The following is an 11,086-nucleotide window of genomic DNA, read 5'->3' as shown; positions in this document are numbered from 1 at the left end:
TTTTCAGTGTATGACACCAAAACACCCACCTGATGACATCCTTTCAAGAGCAAAGGCAGCAATATGCAGAATTCTGCTTCTTAGGGGAAGTGAGAAATTGCTGAGCTGACACCAAGTCCTGCAGTGTCCCTGTCACCTGCAGAGCCACCGCATCCTCGCCACGGTAGCGGGCATTGTGACAAAGGTTCTATGTCAGCTGGGTGTGGCAGCCAGGCGCCCCCTAGGGGATGGGGAGCCTGTCAGCCCCGGGCCTGTCAGTGCCTGCTGGCCCTGCTGCCACCAGCCAGGCCTCTGAAAACTTGTCAAACCATGCCCAGACTTGGGGCCAGTTTGGCCCAAAGTCTCCAAGAGACAAGTCGGGAAGAAAGATATGGGACAGAGGGAGAAAGCGAAGGGAGCAGGAGAAAGGGAAGGAAGAATAAAAAGTAGTGTTGGGCTGCAGGAGTGAGATGGAGGAATTGCAAGAAAAGAGGCAGGAACGAGGAGAGTGAGAGAAAAGGAAAGAAGAGACATGCAGCCAGATGAGGGCTTAGTGAGACAGGATGGGACAGGGAACAGGATGTTAAGGAAAGAAGGCAAGGCTAGGACAAGCAAGGACAGGCAAGGCAAGGCTAGGGTGCAGGACATGTTTTTGCTTTATAGTTTCTAGCACATTCGTCTTCAGACTAGGAGAAAAGCCATAAGACCGTATGGATTAGGCCCAAGCAAAAACCCCAGCTACTTGAGACACTTAGACTAAGCCTAAAATACCAAGATCTCTCCATAAGGATGGTTTTTATACTGTACTTCCACAATCTGCTGGCAGTACAAAAAAATAAGCTGCAGATCTCCTTAGGCTGAGTCATGGTGCTTTGGGGCAGGTACCATGCATATCATGGGAATATTTCACAGTTTCTGCTCTGTTTTCAGTGTATGACACCAAAACACCCACCTGATGACATCCTTTCAAGAGCAAAGGCAGCAATTTGCAGAATTCCGCTTCTTAGGGGAAGTGAGAAATTGCTGAGCTGACACCAAGTCCTGCAGTGTCCCTGTCACCTGCAGAGCCACCGCATCCTCGCCACGGTAGCGGGCATTGTGACAAAGGTTCTATGTCAGCTGGGTGTGGCAGCCAGGCGCCCCCTAGGGGATGGGGAGCCTGTCAGCCCCGGGCCTGTCAGTGCCTGCTGGCCCTGCTGCCACCAGCCAGGCCTCTGAAAACTTGTCAAACCATGCCCAGACTTGGGGCCAGTTTGGCCCAAGGTCTGCAAGAGACAAGTCGGGAAGAAAGATATGGGACAGAGGGAGAAAGCGAAGGGAGCAGGAGAAAGGGAAGGAAGAATAAAAAGTAGTGTTGGGCTGCAGGAGTGAGATGCAGGAATTGCAAGAAAAGAGGCAGGAAGCAGGAGAGTGAGAGAAAAGGAAAGAAGAGACATGCAGCCAGGCGAGGGGTTAGTGAGACAGGATGGGACAGGGAACAGGATGAGAAGGAAAGAAGGCAAAGCTAGGACAAGCAAGGACAGGAAAGGCAAGGCTAGGCTGCAGGACATGTTTTTGCTTTATAGTTTCTAGCACATTTGTCTTCAGACTAGGAGAAAAGCCATAAGACCGTATGGATTAGGCCCAAGCAAAAACCCCAGCTACTTGAGACACTTAGACTAAGCCTAAAATACGAAGATCCCTCCAAAAGGATGGTTTTTATACTGTACTTCCACAATCTGCTGGCAGTACAAAAAAAGAAGCTGCAGATCTCCTTAGGCTGAGTCATGGTGCTTTGGGGCAGGGACCATGCATATCATGGGAATATTTCACAGTTTCTGCTCTGTTTTCAGTGTATGACACCAAAACACCCACCTGATGACATCCTTTCAAGAGCAAAGGCAGCAATATGCAGAATTCCGCTTCTTAGGGGAAGTGAGAAATTGCTGAGCTGACACCAAGTCCTGCAGTGTCCCTGTCACCTGCAGAGCCACCGCATCCTCGCCACGGTAGCGGGCATTGTGACAAAGGTTCTATGTCAGCTGGGTGTGGCAGCCAGGCGCCCCCTAGGGGATGGGGAGCCTGTCAGCCCCGGGCCTGTCACTGCCTAGTCTCCCTGCTGCCACCAGCCAGGCCTCTGAAAACTTGTCAAACCCTGCCCAGACTTGGGGCCAGTTTGGCCCAAAGTCTCCAAGAGACAAGTCGGGAAGAAAGATATGGGACAGAGGGAGAAAGCGAAGGGAGCAGGAGAAAGGGAAGGAAGAATAAAAAGTAGTGTTGGGCTGCAGGAGTGAGATGGAGGAATTGCAAGAAAAGAGGCAGGAAGCAGGAGAGTGAGAGAAAACGAAAGAAGAGACATGCAGCCAGACGAGGGCTTAGTGAGACAGGATGGGACAGGGAACAGGATGAGAAGGAAAGAAGGCAAGGCTAGGACAAGCAAGGACAGGCAAGGCAAGGCTAGGGTGCAGGACATGTTTTTGCTTTATAGTTTCTAGCACATTTGTCTTCAGACTAGGAGGAAAGCCATAAGACCGTATGGATTAGGCCCAAGCAAAAACCCCAGCTACTTGAGACACTTAGACTAAGCCTAAAATAGGAAGATCTCTCCATAAGGATGGTTTTTATACTGTACTTCCACAGTGTGCTGGCAGTACAAAAAAAGAAGCTGCAGATCTCCTTAGGCTGAGTCATGGTGCTTTGGGGCAGGGACCATGCATATCATGGGAATATTTCACAGTTTCTGCTCTGTTTTCAGTGTATGACACTAAAACACCCACCTGATGACATCCTTTCAAGAGCAAAGGCAGCAATTTGCAGAATTCCGCTTCTTAGGGGAAGTGAGAAATTGCTGAGCTGATACCAAGTCCTGCAGTGTCCCTGTCACCTGCAGAGCCACCGCATCCTCGCCACGGTAGCGGGCATTGTGACAAAGGTTCTATGTCAGCTGGGTGTGGCAGCCAGGCGCCCCCTAGGGGATGGGGAGCCTGTCAGCCCCGGGCCTGTCACTGCCTAGTGTCCCTGCTGCCACCAGCCAGGCCTCTGAAAACTTGTCAAACCATGCCCAGACTTGGGGCCAGTTTGGCCCAAAGTCTCCAAGAGACAAGTCGGGAAGAAAGATATGGGACAGAGGGAGAAAGCGAAGGGAGCAGGAAAAAGGGAAGGAAGAATAAAAAGGAGTGTTGGGCTGCAGGAGTGAGATGGAGGAATTGCAAGAAAAGAGGCAGGAAGCAGGAGAGTGAGAGAAAAGGAAAGAAGAGACATGCAGCCAGACGAGGGCTTAGTGAGACAGGATGGGACAGGGAACAGGATGAGAAGGAAAGAAGGCAAAGCTAGGACAAGCAAGGACAGGAAAGGCAAGGCTAGGCTGCAGGACATGTTTTTGCTTTATAGTTTCTAGCACATTTGTCTTCAGACTAGGAGAAAAGCCATAAGACCGTATGGATTAGGCCCAAGCAAAAACCCCAGCTACTTGAGATACTTAGACTAAGCCTAAAATACGAAGATCCCTCCAAAAGGATGGTTTTTATACTGTACTTCCACAATCTGCTGGCAGTACAAAAAAAGAAGCTGCAGATCTCCTTAGGCTGAGTCATGGTGCTTTGGGGCAGGGACCATGCATATCATGGGAATATTTCACAGTTTCTGCTCTGTTTTCAGTGTATGACACCAAAACACCCACCTGATGACATCCTTTCAAGAGCAAAGGCAGCAATATGCAGAATTCCGCTTCTTAGGGGAAGTGAGAAATTGCTGAGCTGACACCAAGTCCTGCAGTGTCCCTGTCACCTGCAGAGCCACCGCATCCTCGCCACGGTAGCGGGCATTGTGACAAAGGTTCTATGTCAGCTGGGTGTGGCAGCCAGGCGCCCCCTAGGGGATGGGGAGCCTGTCAGCCCCGGGCCTGTCACTGCCTAGTGTCCCTGCTGCCACCAGCCAGGCCTCTGAAAACTTGTCAAACCCTGCCCAGACTTGGGGCCAGTTTGGCCCAAAGTCTCCAAGAGACAAGTCGGGAAGAAAGATATGGGACAGAGGGAGAAAGCGAAGGGAGCAGGAGAAAGGGAAGGAAGAATAAAAAGTAGTGTTGGGCTGCAGGAGTGAGATGGAGGAATTGCAAGAAAAGAGGCAGGAAGCAGGAGAGTGAGAGAAAAGGAAAGAAGAGACATGCAGCCAGACGAGGGGTTAGTGAGACAGGATGGGACAGGGAACAGGATGAGAAGGAAAGAAGGCAAGGCTAGGACAAGCAAGGACAGGCAAGGCAAGGCTAGGGTGCAGGACATGTTTTTGCTTTATAGTTTCTAGCACATTTGTCTTCAGACTAGGAGAAAACCCATAAGACCGTATGGATTAGGCCCAAGCAAAAACCCCAGCTACTTGAGACACTTAGACTAAGCCTAAAATACCAAGATCTCTCCATAAGGATGGTTTTTATACTGTACTTCCACAATCTGCTGGCAGTACAAAAAAATAAGCTGCAGATCTCCTTAGGCTGAGTCATGGTGCTTTGGGGCAGGGACCATGCATATCATGGGAATATTTCACAGTTTCTGCTCTGTTTTCAGTGTATGACACTAAAACACCCACCTGATGACATCCTTTCAAGAGCAAAGGCAGCAATTTGCAGAATTCCGCTTCTTAGGGGAAGTGAGAAATTGCTGAGCTGATACCAAGTCCTGCAGTGTCCCTGTCACCTGCAGAGCCACCGCATCCTCGCCACGGTAGCGGGCATTGTGACAAAGGTTCTATGTCAGCTGGGTGTGGCAGCCAGGCGCCCCCTAGGGGATGGGGAGCCTGTCAGCCCCGGGCCTGTCACTGCCTAGTGTCCCTGCTGCCACCAGCCAGGCCTCTGAAAACTTGTCAAACCATGCCCAGACTTGGGGCCAGTTTGGCCCAAAGTCTCCAAGAGACAAGTCGGGAAGAAAGATATGGGACAGAGGGAGAAAGCGAAGGGAGCAGGAAAAAGGGAAGGAAGAATAAAAAGGAGTGTTGGGCTGCAGGAGTGAGATGGAGGAATTGCAAGAAAAGAGGCAGGAAGCAGGAGAGTGAGAGAAAAGGAAAGAAGAGACATGCAGCCAGACGAGGGCTTAGTGAGACAGGATGGGACAGGGAACAGGATGAGAAGGAAAGAAGGCAAAGCTAGGACAAGCAAGGACAGGAAAGGCAAGGCTAGGCTGCAGGACATGTTTTTGCTTTATAGTTTCTAGCACATTTGTCTTCAGACTAGGAGAAAAGCCATAAGACCGTATGGATTAGGCCCAAGCAAAAACCCCAGCTACTTGAGATACTTAGACTAAGCCTAAAATACGAAGATCCCTCCAAAAGGATGGTTTTTATACTGTACTTCCACAATCTGCTGGCAGTACAAAAAAAGAAGCTGCAGATCTCCTTAGGCTGAGTCATGGTGCTTTGGGGCAGGGACCATGCATATCATGGGAATATTTCACAGTTTCTGCTCTGTTTTCAGTGTATGACACCAAAACACCCACCTGATGACATCCTTTCAAGAGCAAAGGCAGCAATATGCAGAATTCCGCTTCTTAGGGGAAGTGAGAAATTGCTGAGCTGACACCAAGTCCTGCAGTGTCCCTGTCACCTGCAGAGCCACCGCATCCTCGCCACGGTAGCGGGCATTGTGACAAAGGTTCTATGTCAGCTGGGTGTGGCAGCCAGGCGCCCCCTAGGGGATGGGGAGCCTGTCAGCCCCGGGCCTGTCACTGCCTAGTGTCCCTGCTGCCACCAGCCAGGCCTCTGAAAACTTGTCAAACCCTGCCCAGACTTGGGGCCAGTTTGGCCCAAAGTCTCCAAGAGACAAGTCGGGAAGAAAGATATGGGACAGAGGGAGAAAGCGAAGGGAGCAGGAGAAAGGGAAGGAAGAATAAAAAGTAGTGTTGGGCTGCAGGAGTGAGATGGAGGAATTGCAAGAAAAGAGGCAGGAAGCAGGAGAGTGAGAGAAAAGGAAAGAAGAGACATGCAGCCAGACGAGGGGTTAGTGAGACAGGATGGGACAGGGAACAGGATGAGAAGGAAAGAAGGCAAGGCTAGGACAAGCAAGGACAGGCAAGGCAAGGCTAGGGTGCAGGACATGTTTTTGCTTTATAGTTTCTAGCACATTTGTCTTCAGACTAGGAGAAAACCCATAAGACCGTATGGATTAGGCCCAAGCAAAAACCCCAGCTACTTGAGACACTTAGACTAAGCCTAAAATACCAAGATCTCTCCATAAGGATGGTTTTTATACTGTACTTCCACAATCTGCTGGCAGTACAAAAAAATAAGCTGCAGATCTCCTTAGGCTGAGTCATGGTGCTTTGGAGCAGGGACCATGCATATCATGGGAATATTTCACAGTTTCTGCTCTGTTTTCAGTGTATGACACTAAAACACCCACCTGATGACATCCTTTCAAGAGCAAAGGCAGCAATTTGCAGAATTCCGCTTCTTAGGGGAAGTGAGAAATTGCTGAGCTGATACCAAGTCCTGCAGTGTCCCTGTCACCTGCAGAGCCACCACATCCTCGCCACGGTAGCGGGCATTGTGACAAAGGTTCTATGTCAGCTGGGTGTGGCAGCCAGGCGCCCCCTAGGGGATGGGGAGCCTGTCAGCCCCGGGCCTGTCACTGCCTAGTGTCCCTGCTGCCACCAGCCAGGCCTCTGAAAACTTGTCAAACCATGCCCAGACTTGGGGCCAGTTTGGCCCAAAGTCTCCAAGAGACAAGTCGGGAAGAAAGATATGGGACAGAGGGAGAAAGCGAAGGGAGCAGGAGAAAGGGAAGGAAGAATAAAAAGGAGTGTTGGGCTGCAGGAGTGAGATGGAGGAATTGCAAGAAAAGAGGCAGGAAGCAGGAGAGTGAGAGAAAAGGAAAGAAGAGACATGCAGCCAGACGAGGGCTTAGTGAGACAGGATGGGACAGGGAACAGGATGAGAAGGAAAGAAGTCAAAGCTAGGACAAGCAAGGACAGGAAAGGCAAGGCTAGGCTGCAGGACATGTTTTTGCTTTATAGTTTCTAGCACATTTGTCTTCAGACTAGGAGAAAAGCCATAAGACCGTATGGATTAGGCCCAAGCAAAAACCCCAGCTACTTGAGACACTTAGACTAAGCCTAAAATACGAAGATCCCTCCAAAAGGATGGTTTTTATACTGTACTTCCACAATCTGCTGGCAGTACAAAAAAAGAAGCTGCAGATCTCCTTAGGCTGAGTCATGGTGCTTTGGGGCAGGGACCATGCATATCATGGGAATATTTCACAGTTTCTGCTCTGTTTTCAGTGTATGACACCAAAACACCCACCTGATGACATCCTTTCAAGAGCAAAGGCAGCAATATGCAGAATTCCGCTTCTTAGGGGAAGTGAGAAATTGCTGAGCTGACACCAAGTCCTGCAGTGTCCCTGTCACCTGCAGAGCCACCGCATCCTCGCCACGGTAGCGGGCATTGTGACAAAGGTTCTATGTCAGCTGGGTGTGGCAGCCAGGCGCCCCCTAGGGGATGGGGAGCCTGTCAGCCCCGGGCCTGTCACTGCCTAGTGTCCCTGCTGCCACCAGCCAGGCCTCTGAAAACTTGTCAAACCCTGCCCAGACTTGGGGCCAGTTTGGCCCAAAGTCTCCAAGAGACAAGTCGGGAAGAAAGATATGGGACAGAGGGAGAAAGCGAAGGGAGCAGGAGAAAGGGAAGGAAGAATAAAAAGTAGTGTTGGGCTGCAGGAGTGAGATGGAGGAATTGCAAGAAAAGAGGCAGGAAGCAGGAGAGTGAGAGAAAAGGAAAGAAGAGACATGCAGCCAGACGAGGGGTTAGTGAGACAGGATGGGACAGGGAACAGGATGAGAAGGACATAAGGCAAGGCTAGGACAAGCAAGGACAGGCAAGGCAAGGCTAGGGTGCAGGACATGTTTTTGCTTTATAGTTTCTAGCACATTTGTGTTCAGACTAGGAGAAAACCCATAAGACCGTATGGATTAGGCCCAAGCAAAAACCCCAGCTACTTGAGACACTTAGACTAAGCCTAAAATACCAAGATCTCTCCATAAGGATGGTTTTTATACTGTACTTCCACAATCTGCTGGCAGTACAAAAAAATAAGCTGCAGATCTCCTTAGGCTGAGTCATGGTGCTTTGGGGCAGGGACCATGCATATCATGGGAATATTTCACAGTTTCTGCTCTGTTTTCAGTGTATGACACTAAAACACCCACCTGATGACATCCTTTCAAGAGCAAAGGCAGCAATTTGCAGAATTCCGCTTCTTAGGGGAAGTGAGAAATTGCTGAGCTGATACCAAGTCCTGCAGAGTCCCTGTCACCTGCAGAGCCACCGCATCCTCGCCACGGTAGCGGGCATTGTGACAAAGGTTCTATGTCAGCTGGGTGTGGCAGCCAGGCGCCCCCTAGGGGATGGGGAGCCTGTCAGCCCCGGGCCTGTCACTGCCTAGTGTCCCTGCTGCCACCAGCCAGGCCTCTGAAAACTTGTCAAACCATGCCCAGACCTGGGGCCAGTTTGGCCCAAAGTCTCCAAGAGACAAGTCGGGAAGAAAGATATGGGACAGAGGGAGAAAGCGAAGGGAGCAGGAGAAAGGGAAGGAAGAATAAAAAGGAGTGTTGGGCTGCAGGAGTGAGATGGAGGAATTGCAAGAAAAGAGGCAGGAAGCAGGAGAGTGAGAGAAAAGGAAAGAAGAGACATGCAGCCAGACGAGGGGTTAGTGAGACAGGATGGGACAGAGAACAGGATGAGAAGGACATAAGGCAAGGCTGGGACAGGCAAGGACAGGCAAGGCAAGGCTAGGCTGCAGGACATTTTTTTGCTTTATGGTTTCTAGCACATTCGTCTTCAGACTAGGAGGAAAGCCATAAGACCGTATGGATTAGGCCCAAGCAAAAACCCCAGCTACTTGAGACACTTAGACTAAGCCTAAAATACCAAGATCTCTCCATAAGGATGGTTTTTATACTGTACTTCCACAATCTGCTGGCAGTACAAAAAAAATAAGCTGCAGATCTCCTTAGGCTGAGTCATGGTGCTTTGGGGCAGGGACCATGCATATCATGGGAATATTTCACAGTTTCTGCTCTGTTTTCAGTGTATGACACCAAAACACCCACCTGATGACCTCCTTTCAAGAGCAAAGGCAGCAATATGCAGAATTCCGCTTCTTGGGGGAAGTGAGAAATTGCTGAGCTGACACCAAGTCCTGCAGTGTCCCTGTCACCTGCAGAGCCACCGCATCCTCGCCACGGTAGCGGGCATTGTGACAAAGGTTCTATGTCAGCTGGGTGTGGCAGCCAGGCGCCCCCTAGGGGATGGGGAGCCTGTCAGCCCCGGGCCTGTCACTGCCTGCTGGCCCTACTGCCACCAGCCAGGCCTCTGAAAACTTGTCAAACCATGCCCAGACTTGGGGCCAGTTTGGCCCAAAGTCTCCAAGAGACAAGTCGGGAATAAAGATATGGGACAGAGGGAGAAAGCGAAGGGAGCAGGAGAAAGGGAAGGAAGAATAAAAAGGAGTGTTGGGCTGCAGGAGTGAGATGGAGGAATTGCAAGAAAAGAGGCAGGAAGCAGGAGAGTGAGAGAAAAGAAAGAAGAGACATGCAGCCAGACGAGGGGTTAGTGATACAGGATGGGACAGAGAACAGGATGAGAAGGACATAAGGCAAGGCTGGGACAGGCAAGGACAGGCAAGGCAAGGCTAGGCTGCAGGACATTTTTTTGCTTTATAGTTTCTAGCACATTCATCTTCAGACTAGGAAGAAAGAAATAAGACCGTATGGATTAGGCCCAAGCAAAAACCCCAGCTACTTGAGACACTTAGACTAAGCCTAAAATACCAAGATCTCTCCATAAGGATGGTTTTTGTACTGTACTTCCACAATCTGCTGGCAGTACAAAAAAATAAGCTGCAGATCTCCTTAGGCTGAGTCATGGTGCTTTGGGGCAGGGACCATGCATATCATGGGAATATTTCACAGTTTCTGCTCTGTTTTCAGTGTATGACACCAAAACACCCACCTGATGACATCCTTTCTAGAGCAAAGGCAGCAGTATGCAGAATTCCGCTTCTTAGGGGAAGTGAGAAATTGCTGAGCTGACACCAAGTCCTGCAGTGTCCCTGTCACCTGCAGAGCCACCGCATCCTCGCCACGGTAGCGGGCATTGTGACAAAGGTTCTATGTCAGCTGGGTGTGGCAGCCAGGCGCCCCCTAGGGGATGGGGAGCCTGTCAGCCCCGGGCCTGTCACTGCCTGGTGTCCCTGCTGCCACCAGCCAGGCCTCTGAAAACTTGTCAAACCCTGCCCAGACTTGGGGCCAGTTTGGCTCAAAGTCTCCAAGAGACAAGTCGGGAAGAAAGATATGGGACAGAGGGAGAAAGCGAAGGGAGCAGGGGAAAGGGAAGGAAGAGTGAAAAGTAGTGTTGGGCTGCAGGAGTGAGATGGAGGAATTGCAAGAAAAGAGGCAGGAACCAGGAGAGTGAGAGAAAATGAAAGAACAGACATGCAGCCAGACGAAGGGTTATTGAGACAGGATGGGACAGAGTACAGGATGAGAAGGACATAAGGCAAGGCTGGGACAGGCAAGGACAGGCAAGGCAATGCTAGGCTGCAGGACATTTTTTTGCTTTATAGTTTCTAGCACATTCGTCTTCAGATGAGGAGGAAAGCCATAAGACCGTATGGATTAGGCCCAAGCAAAAACCCCAGCTACTTGAGACACTTAGACTAAGCCTAAAATAGGAAGATCTCTCCATAAGGATGGTTTTTATACTGTACTTCCACAATCTGCTGGCAGTACAAAAAAATAAGCTGCAGATCTCCTTAGGCTGAGTCATGGTGCTTTGGGGCAGGGACCATGCATATCTTGGGAATATTTCACAGTTTCTGCTCTGTTTTCAGTGTATGACACCAAAACACCCACCTGATGACATCCTTTCAAGAGCAAAGGCAGCAATTTGCAGAATTCCGCTTCTTAGGGGAAGTGAGAAATTGCTAAGCTGACACCAAGTCCTGCAGTGTCCCTGTCACCTGCAGAGCCACCGCATCCTCGCCACGGTAGCGGGCATTGTGACAAAGGTTCTATGTCAGCTGGGTGTGGCAGCCAGGCGCCCCCTAGGGGATGGGGAGCCTGTCAGCCCCGGGCCTGTCACTGCC

The sequence above is a fragment of the Columba livia genome, unplaced genomic scaffold (genome assembly GCF_036013475.1).
Source record: "Columba livia isolate bColLiv1 breed racing homer unplaced genomic scaffold, bColLiv1.pat.W.v2 Scaffold_107, whole genome shotgun sequence".
NCBI lineage: Eukaryota > Metazoa > Chordata > Aves > Columbiformes > Columbidae > Columba > Columba livia.
This window is presented reverse-complemented; position numbering follows the sequence as displayed.